The 12,500-nt window shown below is 40.5% G+C and overlaps 1 protein-coding gene across 2 annotated transcripts in view; it reads right to left on the reverse strand.

Annotated features, from left to right (window-relative positions):
- hivep2a (HIVEP zinc finger 2a) overlaps positions 1–12,500 on the reverse strand; it is a 72,656-nt gene that overhangs the window by 45,289 nt on the left and 14,867 nt on the right. For both annotated transcript variants that reach the window (XM_083898866.1, XM_083898865.1), the window contains exon 3: positions 4,168–4,254. The gene's annotated coding sequence lies outside the window, so the exon portion shown is untranslated. The remainder of the gene's footprint in view (positions 1–4,167; positions 4,255–12,500) is intronic.

Below are 12,500 nucleotides of genomic sequence, written 5' to 3' on the forward strand. Positions count from 1 at the left end.
GCTCACACGTGTTTTTCATCATTATCTTTAAGCTCAAACCTGTGGTTGGAAATTTGACATAAACATATGGACACATTGTGTTTTAAAGGGACAGATGCACAATTACAGCTGAGCTCAGGGAACACAAGCTAATGTGTTAGCCACTTAGCCAAGGGTTTACCTATGACCATTTTACAGCCTTTTACTCTCCCACACCAAAGTCACTCACTCTGACACACCAAAGTCACTCACTCTGACGCACCAAAGTCACTCACTCTGACGCACCAAAGTCACTCACTCTCCCACACCAAAGTCACTCACTCTCCCACACCAAAGTCACTCACTCTCTCACACCAAAGTCACTCACTCTCCCACACCAAAGTCACTCACTCTCCCACACCAAAGTCATTCACTCTGACACACCAAAGTCACTCACTCTCCCACACCAAAGTCACTCACTCTGACACACCAAAGTCACTCACTCTCCCACACCAAAGTCACTCACTCTCTCACACCAAAGTCACTCACTCTCCCACACCAAAGTCACTCACTCTCTCACACCAAAGTCACTCACTCTCCCTGCACCAAAGTCACTCACTCTCCCACACCAAAGTCACTCACTCTCCCACACCAAAGTCACTCACTCTCCCACACCAAAGTCACTCACTCTCCCACACCAAAGTCATTCACTCTGACACACCAAAGTCACTCACTCTCCCACACCAAAGTCACTCACTCTGACACACCAAAGTCACTCACTCTCCCACACCAAAGTCACTCACTCTCTCACACCAAAGTCACTCACTCTCCCACACCAAAGTCACTCACTCTCTCACACCAAAGTCACTCACTCTCCCTGCACCAAAGTCACTCACTCTCCCACACCAACGTCACTCACTCTCCCACACCAAAGGCCTCCATCACTAACTTACAATGACTGATTTTAGTGAATTCAGCTTTTAAAATATTTAATTTAGACTTAACTCAGTGACACAAAGTGACCACACGAGGCAGCAGAGGACCAGCAGCTCCTGTGTCCCTGTGAGCTAAAATCACTGGTTTTCTCTATGGACTTTGGTGTGGGAGAGTGAGTGGTTTACAAACGTCTGTTTCACAGTTAAAGATAAAGACGTGAACGTGTTCTTAAAGACGTCGTAATCTTAATCTGACGTGGATTTTTATAAAATTAGTCTTTAATTAAAAATCATTTTTTGTCCTCATGCCTCATTCTATTATATCAGTAGATCATGTGACCACACGTTTAAAAGGCTGATCAATAGATTTATTGTTGACGCTCACACACACACACACACACACACTTAACACACACACACACACCAGTTATGAAACAGCTGTTGAGTCAAGGACTGTGTGAGCGTCTGAGCAGCGAGAGAGCAGCAGATTATATAAAGACTTTATCTAATGTGGGACATGAGCGAGGGAGGAAAGAGAGAGAGAGAGAGAGAGAGAGAGAGAGAGAGAGAGAGAGAGAGAGAGAGAGAGAGGGAGAGAGAGAGAGAGAGAGAGAGAGAGAGAGAGAGAGAGAGAGGAAACAGAGGATCAGGGAAGAAAAGAAGTGTCAGAGTCAAACACGTCCACAGCCTGAATCACTTCACCTCATGATGGTTTTAACAAGATCAAAGTGTGTGTTCACGTCTCTGACACACACACACACACACACACACACACACACACACACACACACACACACACACACACACACACACACACACACACACACACACACACACATCTCCTTAATTTTACAAACTGCACCTTTAACTCCTCTCTGACACTAGAATGAACACAGTTGAACTGTTTCCGTTAGCGCTGGACACGCTACCGGCGGTTAACGGCGTCAACGCTAACGCATGGCGCGTTTCCAAGGTGTTTATGTGACATCACGCGCTAAAGTAACGCTAAACTTTACATACGCAGTACACAGGTGCGCTGGTTATTTGTTTCCCTTTAATAAACAGACCGCTCCAGTTCCACTGTAGGCTAACGCTAACGTCGCTAAAGGAGCTAACGCAGCTTACGGTGCCTGGACTCCGGTGCAGCAACACGTGGGTCTTTTTCCGCTCGGTCGTCGTGGAAACGTGTCACACGTTACCGCCCGTTAACCTGGCGCCCAGCACTAATGCTAATAGACTGCCCTTAATTCTACAAACTGCACCTTTATCTGATCTATGATACTAGAATGAACAGATTTGAACTATTCTCATAAGCACTGGTCACGCTAACGCGTTAACAGCCTTAACGTTAACGCACGTCAGCGCATAAATGACCCGTTTCCATGACGACTGACGGGAAAAAGACACGTGTTTGTGACGTCGTGTTTACGTGATTGTTAAAATTAGTCTCTAAAGTAACGCTAAACTTTACATACGCAGTACACAGGTGCGCTGGTTATTTGTTAGCGGTTATTTGTTTTCCTTTAATAAAGAGACCGCTCCAGTTCCACCGTAGGCCAACGCTAACGCCGCTAAAGGAGATAACGCAGCTAACGAAGCTAACTGGGAAACGGTGCCTGGACTCCGGTGCCGCGGCACGTAAACATGACGTCACACACGTCTTTCTCTGGTCAGTCGTCATGGAAATGCGGCATGCGATAATGTGCGTTAGCGTTTGCGCCGCTAACCGTCGCTAGCCACTAGTTTCCATTATTTCAAAGTACCGAGCCGGACCGCGGAGACGACACATTCAGAGTTGATTCTAAACGTAAACTTGTGGAGATTTACATAAATTACGGTTTAAAAGTCGTCGTTTGTTACGTTAGCTAACGCCCGTTCGCTCACACGTCGTCGCGGCGACCTCCGTTAAGAACGCGTCAAGCACACGTGTGTTTACGTTTTAGTCGTCGTTATCGGACGATATTCACAGAATCATTGAGCGTCATCAGCGACTGAATTAAAGTCAATAATATTTCGAACATCGTGGACGATATCGTGTCGTAGAAGAATGACGACGTTTCAAACATCGTACGATTTAGCGTCAAAAACTCAGTGGTTTATAAAAGTCGACTTAATGAGATTTCTGCGTTAGCGAAGCTTCTTCTTTGTTCTTTTCCTGTATTCCGTCTTCACTGCGTTAATATTTGATGATCAAAAATGACCTGGAGCGTCTCGTCTTTGTCTCGCTGCCATTTCACTCCTTCTGTCTTTGTCTTCACTCGTTTATTTTTCTCTTTTTGTTCCATTTCTTCTTCTTTCTTTTTTTTTTAAATTCAAATGTTTTTCTATATTTTATATTTATGTTCCCGATCCTGGGAGGAACTGACGTTTGTCGGAACTAGGAAGTCTGAACGGTGAGTCGACCACGCTCCAGTCGAGAAATCGGGAAAATAACAATGGCTAGCTTTTGTTAGCATACTGTTAGCATACGGTTAGCTCACACAAACAGCTTAGCATCATTTATTTAATAGCGTACGACAAATAAGACACAAGTGCTCCGACCGCTAAAATCTTGGAAATCTTTGGGGAGAACATCCTGCTTCATGTAAACAAACCTGCACGTAAACACGCACGTAAACATACCAGCACGTAAACGTACGTAAACAAACCCGCACGTAAACACGTTGGAAAACATACCAGCACGTAAACGCACGTAAACAAACCTGCACGTAAACACGTACGTAAACAAACCTGCACGTAAACGTACGTAAACGCATGTAAACAAACCCGCACGTAAACACGTACGTAAACAAACCTGCACGTAAACGTACGTAAACGCATGTAAACAAACCTGCACGTAAACACGTACGTAAACAAACCTGCACGTAAACGTACGTAAACGCATGTAAACAAACCTGCACGTAAACACGTGCGTAAACATACGTAAACGCACGTAAACGCACGTAAACGCACGTAAACATACCTACATGTTAACACACACACACATTAACACACACACACACGTTAACACACACACACACGTTAACACACTCACACACACACACACACTCACACCCACCTCTATGGAGAGCGACCAGCATCATAAGAAGTGGAGCAGAGAGAAAAATGCTGAGGGTTGTTGTGTTTCCACAGCAGAGTTTCCCTGCAGCAAAGCATCATGGGAAACAAAGTGTGCTCCCAAACACAAGGTGTTTCTCTGGACACACACACACACACACACACACACACACACACACACACAATCGACGCAGAGAAGTCAGAACTTTGTCGTTACCTTCGTTCTGCAGCGGAAGAAACATCGTCGTCATCATCGTGGTCGTCGTGGTGATGGTGATGATGTCGTCGTGGTCGTCATGGAGACCTGTGTGAGGAGACAGACAGAGGACCGTCAGGAGAGGACGACAACGATGGACAAAGACAAAGACAACGGGCCCAGACTGGATCTTTGAGGAACTCCTCACAGTGTCAGGAGGTTTGGACGGAGGAGGCGTGAACCCGCTGACCACCAGGTGACACCGAGACTCCGCCCACATCCAGAAGAAACAAGGAAGTGATTTAAAAGCAGAGAAGAAAATATTAAGAGTTTATTATTCATGTTCCTGGTGAGGTCCAGGTCAGGCTAACCCTCCTGTCAAAGCTAAATTTAGCCTGGGCTTTTCCCCGCGGACGCTCGTCTACTGTTTCATGGAACTCACTTCGGTTCCCCTGAGGGGACACGGTTTAGTGTTGCACAAGGAAACCACGCCAACACACACACACACACACACACACAGGGAGCAGGTCTGTGTCAGGGTCACGGGGTCAGAGCTGTCAATCACAGCTGAAACTACAGCTGCCTCAGATCACAGCGACTGACGACGTCGTCATCGGAGCGTTTTCACGCAATTTAGCTCCACGGACGTCTTCGTTTTCAGCTAAACATCAACAACGCGTTTAAATGATGCGTTCAAAACTCTGAGATTTAAGTTGAAATTCTGATTTAAAAAAAGTCAGAATTTTGAGATTAAATTCAAAAGTCTGATATAAAAAGTCTGAATTCAGAGAAAGGAGTCAGAATTCTGGGATTATAAGAAATTCTGAAATTCAAGTCAGAATTCTGAGATTTGAGTTGAAATTCTGAGGGAAAAAAGTCAGAATTCTGATTTTTTTTTTTTAAATTTAAGTCAGAATTCTGATTTTTTTTTAAGTCAGAATTTAGAGAAAGGATTCACGATTCTGGGTTTATAAGAATCATAAGAAAAATTCTGAAATTCAAATCAGAATTCTAAGATTTATGTTGAAATTATGATATAAAAAGTCTGAATTCAGAGAAAGGACTCACAATTCTGGGATTATAAGAATTATAAGAAAAATTCTGAAATTCAAGTCTAAAAATTTTTTTTTTTTCAAGTCAGAATTCAGAGAAAGGAGTCAGAACTTAAGATTAAAGTCAGAATTGTAAGAAAAAAAATTGTAAATTCAAGTTAAAAAAAAGTACAAAAAATCAGATTTAAAAATCCAAATTCGAGGATTAAAGTCAGAATTCAGATTTTTTTTAAATTCAGAATTTAGAGAAAGGAGTCGCAATTCTGGGATTATAAGAATTATAAGAAAAATTCTGAAATTCAAGTCAGAATTCTGAGATTTACGTTGAAATTCTGAGGGAAAAAAGTCAGATTTTTTTTTTTTAATTTTAAATCAGAATTCAGAGAAGGGAGTCAGAACACTAGGATTAAAGTCAGAATTGTAAGAAAATACAAAAAATTCAGATTTCAAAAAGCCAAATTCTAGTATTAAAGTCAGAATTCTGAGATTTCAAGTCATAATTCTACCAAAACCAAAAGTCAGATTGTGTTGTTTTTTAAACTCTCTGGTCTTTCTACTGCGTGACTTAAAGACGTTAATCTGAAGAATAACGCTGCCTCAGATTACAGTCACTTTAATAACTAAATCCAGCTCCTCTTCCCTGACGTCTTTTCAGAGAATGTTTTCCACATAAAGCTGAAAAATAAATGAAATAAATCAATAAATAAAAAAAATATCCAGACACTTTGAGCTCAGTCTGCGTCTGTGGAGCAGGATTTAATCCAGAGTTCTGATAAACACCTGCAGGAGGTTTGAGTGGCTCACACACAGCAGAGGACGCTAACTAGCTTTGAGGTTTTAATGCTAAGCTACAGCTTTTTTTGTTCTTTTCAAACAAACACGTGTTTGGAAAATGGAGGAGTTTGAAATTTAAAAACAGCCGGAGATTAGATCAGATTCACTCACTCTTCCACACCAAAGTCACTCACTCTCACACCTCAGTGACACAAAGTGACCACATGAGGCAGCAGAGGACCAGCAGCTCCTGTGTCCCTGTAAGCTAAAATCACTGGTTTTCTCTATGGACTTTGGTGTGGGAGAGTGAGTGGTTTACAAACCTCAGACGTGTGTGTGCGTGTGCGTGTGTGTGCCGGTGTCACTCACTCATTAGCGCTCCGTTAGCCCATTAGTGAGCTCGTTTATCTCATTAGGCTGTGATTGATCTTGCAGCTGATGCTGTACGTCACACACAGGCAGCTAATCGATGCTAACAACGCAGGGAAGAGTTTAACTGTTACACAACCTCATTATCTGGCAGTGGCTGCAGTGGAGGAGGAGGAGGAGGAGGAGGAGGAGGAGGAGGAGGACGGATGTCAGCGTTACACCGGTGACACCAGAAGAGCAGTTCTTCCTGTTAGCGGCAGGATATTAGCTCAGATAGCGCAGTTGGCTTTTCAGAGCACTTTTCTCTGGCGCTAACCTGAGCTAACAACTCTGAATCACTGTCGTCACAACATCTGAGAGCTCAGAAAACTGCTGACACGACTGCACGTCTACACCTTGTAGTACGGTAAAAAGACCAGAGTCATGATAGAGAAGTGACTGCACGTCTACGTCAAGTATTACGGTAACAGCATCAGTGTATATGTAAATGACCTGTGATAATGAGATGATTATTCATGTGATCATAGTTTATTTTATAACACATAAATGTTATAAAGTGAATCTTTGTGTTGTTTTTATTTTCACTAACTCTTCATGGTTTGAATTAACGTCTTTTTTCATCGTCTGCTTTTCTTTGTTTTTTTCCATCAAATTAAAAGAAGTGGAAAAAAACAACAACAACAAAAAAAACAAAAAAACAGCAGTAAAATAAAAGTGATGAGTCATCGTTCGTCATCGTTCTCTTCCCGACAAAAACACATCGTTTACCGTCAACAAAGAGTCTGGAAAACTTAGAGCTCAGAGGGAATGTTTTTATCCTCTGAGGGAAGGTTCTACATGTTCTCACCTCTTAGAACACCAGGTACTAAAGAACACCAGGTACTAAAGGTACTAAAGAACATCAGGTACTAAAGGTACTAAAGAACATCAGGTACTAAAGAACACCAGGTACTAAAGGTACTAAAGAACATCAGGTACTAAAGAACACCAGGTACTAAAGAACACCAGGTACTAAAGAACATCAGGTACTGAAGAACATCAAGTACTAAAAGGTACTAAAGAACACCAGGTACTAAAGAACACCAGGTACTAAAGAACATCAAGTACTAAAGAACATCAAGTACTAAAGAACATCAAGTACTAAAGAACATCAGGTACTGAAGAACATCAAGTACTAAAAGGTACTAAAGAACACCAGGTACTAAAGAACATCAGGTACTAAAGGTACTAAAGAACATCAGGTACTAAAGAACACCAGGTACTAAAGGTACTAAAGAACATCAGGTACTAAAGAACACCAGGTACTAAAGAACACCAGGTACTAAAGAACATCAGGTACTGAAGAACATCAAGTACTAAAAGGTACTAAAGAACACCAGGTACTAAAGAACACCAGGTACTAAAGAACATCAAGTACTAAAGAACATCAAGTACTAAAGAACATCAGGTACTGAAGAACATCAAGTACTAAAAGGTACTAAAGAACACCAGGTACTAAAGAACATCAAGTACTAAAGAACATCAGGTACTGAAGAACATCAAGTACTAAAAGGTACTAAAGAACACCAGGTACTAAAGAACACCAGGTACTAAAGAACACCAGGTACTAAAGAACATCAAGTACTAAAGAACATCAGGTACTGAAGAACATCAAGTACTAAAAGGTACTAAAGAACACCAGGTACTAAAGAACATCAAGTACTAAAGAACACCAGGTACTAAAGAACATCAAGTACTAAAAGGTACTAAAGAACACCAGGTACTAAAGAACACCAGGTACTAAAGAACACCAGGTACTAAAGAACATCAAGTACTAAAGAACATCAAGTACTAAAGAACATCAAGTACTAAAGAACATCAGGTACTGAAGAACATCAAGTACTAAAGAACATCAGGTACTGAAGAACATCAAGTACTAAAAGGTACTAAAGAACAACAGGTACTAAAGAACATCAAGTACTAAAGAACATCAGGTACTGAAGAACATCAAGTACTAAAAGGTACTAAAGAACACCAGGTACTAAAGAACACCAGGTACTAAAGAACACCAGGTACTAAAGAACATCAAGTACTAAAGAACATCAAGTACTAAAGAACATCAGGTACTGAAGAACATCAAGTACTAAAAGGTACTAAAGAACACCAGGTACTAAAGAACATCAAGTACTAAAGAACATCAGGTACTGAAGAACATCAAGTACTAAAAGGTACTAAAGAACACCAGGTACTAAAGAACACCAGGTACTAAAGAACACCAGGTACTAAAGAACATCAAGTACTAAAGAACATCAAGTACTAAAGAACATCAAGTACTAAAGAACATCAGGTACTGAAGAACATCAAGTACTAAAAGGTATTAAAAACACCAGGTACTAAAGAACATCAAGTACTAAAGAACACCAGGTACTAAAGAACATCAAGTACTAAAGAACATCAAGTACTAATGAACCAGGTACTAACCCTTAATTCTGACTCCTCCTCCTTGTGGGCGGAGCTTGAAACAGTTTTTTTTAAATCCCACAAACTCGAGCTTTAATTCACTATTTTACAAAGTGAGAAACACAAAAACATCAAAGTGATTTACTTTGATATCACTGATAAACACTCTCCTCATTTGCATATTACACTTTAAAGTAAAGTCATTTGCATAAATATTTATGTCTCTGAGTTTAACGTCCAGAGGGAATGAAGACGACTGACAGCTGTGTGTGTGTGTGTGTGTGTGTGTGTGTGTGTGTGTGTGTGTGTGTGTGTGTGTGTGTGTGTGTGTGTGTGTGTGTGTGTGTGTGTGTGTGTGTGTGTGTGTGTGTGTGTGTGTGTGTGTGTGTGTTTTAATGACAGCTGAGAGAACGATCTGTTAAGAGTTTGTCTTTGGGGTTTATTTTGGTGATGAAAGAGGAAGATGAGGAGGAAGAGGAGGTGAAGGAGGGAAGAGGAGGAGGAGGAAGAGGAGGAGACAAAAGAAAGTAGAGGAGCAGAAAACGACAGAGGAGAAATGATGTGATTAGTGAGAGATTACAGGAAAGATGGAGAAAGATGGAGGGATGTGAAGGAGGAGAGAGAGTTAAAGTCTGGGATGTGATGATGATGAAGAAGAAGAAGAGACAATACAGAGAAGAGAGAGGAAAAGAGGAGGAGGAGAGAAGAACGATGGAGAGGTAGATTACAGGAAAAGAAAGGAGAGGAAAGAAGAGGAGGAGACAATAAGGGAGTGAATAAAGGAAAAGATGGGAGAGGAGGAGGAGGAAAGAGGAAGAGAATGACGGAGAGGTAGAAATGAAGTGGGGAAAAGAGGAGGAGAAAGATGGAGGGATGAAGATGAAGATGAGGAATGAAAGAGGTCAGACAGAGAGAAAGAGACTGAGGATGATGATGATGAGGAAGAAAAAGAGGAAGAAGAAAAGAAGAAGGAAAAGAGGGAGGAGTGGAAACTATTTAGGGAGATAGGAGACGAGGAAAGGAAAGAAGAGGAGGAGACGATAAGAGGAAGAATAGAGAACTACTAAAGAACATCAGGTACTAAAGGTACTAAAGAACACCAGGTACTAAAGAACCAAGTACTAAAGGTACATAAGAACACCAAGTACTAAAGAACACCAGGTACTAAAGGACCTAAAGAACACCAAGTACTAAAGAACCAAGTACTAAAGAACACCAGGTACTAAAGGTTTTAAAGAACACCAAGTACTAAAGAACCAAGTACTAAAGAACACCAGGTACTAAAGGTACTAAAGAACACCAAGTACTAAAGAACCAAGTACTAAAGAACACCAGGTACTAAAGAACCAAGTACTAAAGATCACCAGGTACTAAAGGTACTAAAGAACACCAAGTACTAAAGAACCAAGTACTAAAGAACACCAGGTACTAAAGAACCAAGTACTAAAGAACACCAGGTACTAAAGGTACTAAAGAACACCAGGTACTAAAGAACCAAGTACTAAAGATCACCAGGTACTAAAGGTACTAAAGAACACCAAGTACTAAAGAACCAAGTACTAAAGAACACCAGGTACTAAAGAACCAAGTACGAAAGAACACCAGGTACTAAAGGTACTAAAGAACACCAAGTACTAAAGAACCAAGTACTAAAGAACACCAGGTACTAAAGGTACTAAAGAACACCAAGTACTAAAGAACCAAGTACTAAAGAACACCAGGTACTAAAGAACCAAGTACTAAAGATCACCAGGTACTAAAGGTACTAAAGAACACCAGGTACTAAAGGTACTAAAGAATATCAAGTACTAAAGAACACCAGGTACTAAAGGTACTAAAGAACACCAGGTACTAAAGAACCAAGTACTAAAGAACACCAGGTACTAAAGAACCAAGTACTAAAGGTACATAAGAACACCAAGTACTAAAGAACACCAGGTACTAAAGGTACTAAAGAACCAAGTACTAAAGAACACCAGGTACTAAAGAACCAAGTACTAAAGAACCAAGTACTAAAGGTACATAAGAACACCAAGTACTAAAGAACACCAGGTACTAAAGGTACTAAAGAACACCAGGTACTAAAGAACCAAGTACTAAAGAACACCAGGTACTAAAGGTACTTAAGAACACCAAGTACTAAAGAACCAAGTACTAAAGAACACCAGGTACTAAAGGTACTAAAGAACACCAAGTACTAAAGAACCAAGTACTAAAGAACACCAGGTACTAAAGAACCAAGTACTAAAGATCACCAGGTACTAAAGAACACCAGGTACTAAAGAACCAGGTACTAAAGAACCAGGTACTAAAGGTACTAAAGAATATCAAGTACTAAAGAACACCAGGTACTAAAGGTACTAAAGAACACCAAGTTCTAAAGAACACCAAGTACTAAAGAACAAAGTACTAAAGAACACCAAGTACTAAAGAACAAAGTACTAAAGAACACCAAGTACTAAAGAACAAAGTACTAAAGAACCAAGTTCTAAAGAACAAAGTACTTAAGAACAGAGTACTAAAGAACACCAAGTACTAAAGAACAAAGTACTAAAGAACACCAAGTACTAAAGAACAAAGTACTAAAGAACAAAGTACTAAAGAACACCAAGTACTAAAGAACAGAGTACTAAAGAACACCAAGTACTAAAGAACAAAGTACTAAAGTACACCAAGTACTAAAGAACACCAAGTACTAAAGAACAGAGTACTAAAGAACCAAGTACTGGTGATTTTAGTCCCCATGTTTCTAAAAATCCTTAGAAAAGTTAGCACAGGGTTCCTGCTCAAAAACTCTAATAAAAACACTCAGTTTTTTCAGGTCGTGTCAGATTTAAAATGCTAATTCTTAGCCTGCTACTCAGCGTTAGCATGTGCTAATCCCCTAGCTAGCCAGCTGTGCTAGCTTTTAAACTGTAATACCCTGAGAGTGAGAGAGTGAGAGAGTGAGGGAGCTGGCGTGGAGCTAATCAGACTTAATGTCACACATATGGAGTTAGCCGCCGCAGACACGGCTACAGTGGCTAATGTTGCGGTGGCTAATCCCAGCCGCTACAGAACATCAGGACCAATCCTCCATTTTCAACCAAATATGTCAGATTTACAAACAGCAGCACAGGATTAAGATTAGTGAGATTAAGAGGTTGAGATTAAAAACAGAGCAGAAGAGGAAATGTGTTTTTTTAAAGTAGATCTTGTTTCTACTGAAGCTAAATTTATGTTATTTATAAATAATTTAAATAATTCAAAGTTCAAATGAGATTAAAAATATGGCTGAGAAATAATGAAGTAGCAAAACTAGCCTCTGTGTGTGTGTATATACACACGTGCTGCTGCTAATGCTAGCACCGCTGATGCCATTTCTGATGCTCTTACCAATGCTAATGTTGCTGTTTTTGTTGCTTCTGCTAATGCTAAAAACCAATGGTGCTGCTCATGATAGCACTAATGCTGCTAATGCTACTGTTTCTGCTAATAATGCTGTTGTTTCTGCTAATACTGCCGTTTCTGGGTTAATGATAATGCCAATGTTTCTATTGCCACTACTGCTAATGCTAAAGCTGCTGTTTCTGCAAATATTTCTGCTGCTCCTAATGCTGCTTTTTCTGCTAATGCTAATACTAAAGTTGCATTTCTGCTATTTCTGCTAATGCTAATGCTAATACCAATGTTGCCATTCCTGCTGCTGCTGTTTCTGTTGCCACTGCTGCTAACTCTAAT

The sequence above is a fragment of the Microchirus variegatus genome (assembly GCF_963457635.1).
Source record: "Microchirus variegatus genome assembly, chromosome: 12".
Classification (NCBI taxonomy): domain Eukaryota; kingdom Metazoa; phylum Chordata; class Actinopteri; order Pleuronectiformes; family Soleidae; genus Microchirus; species Microchirus variegatus.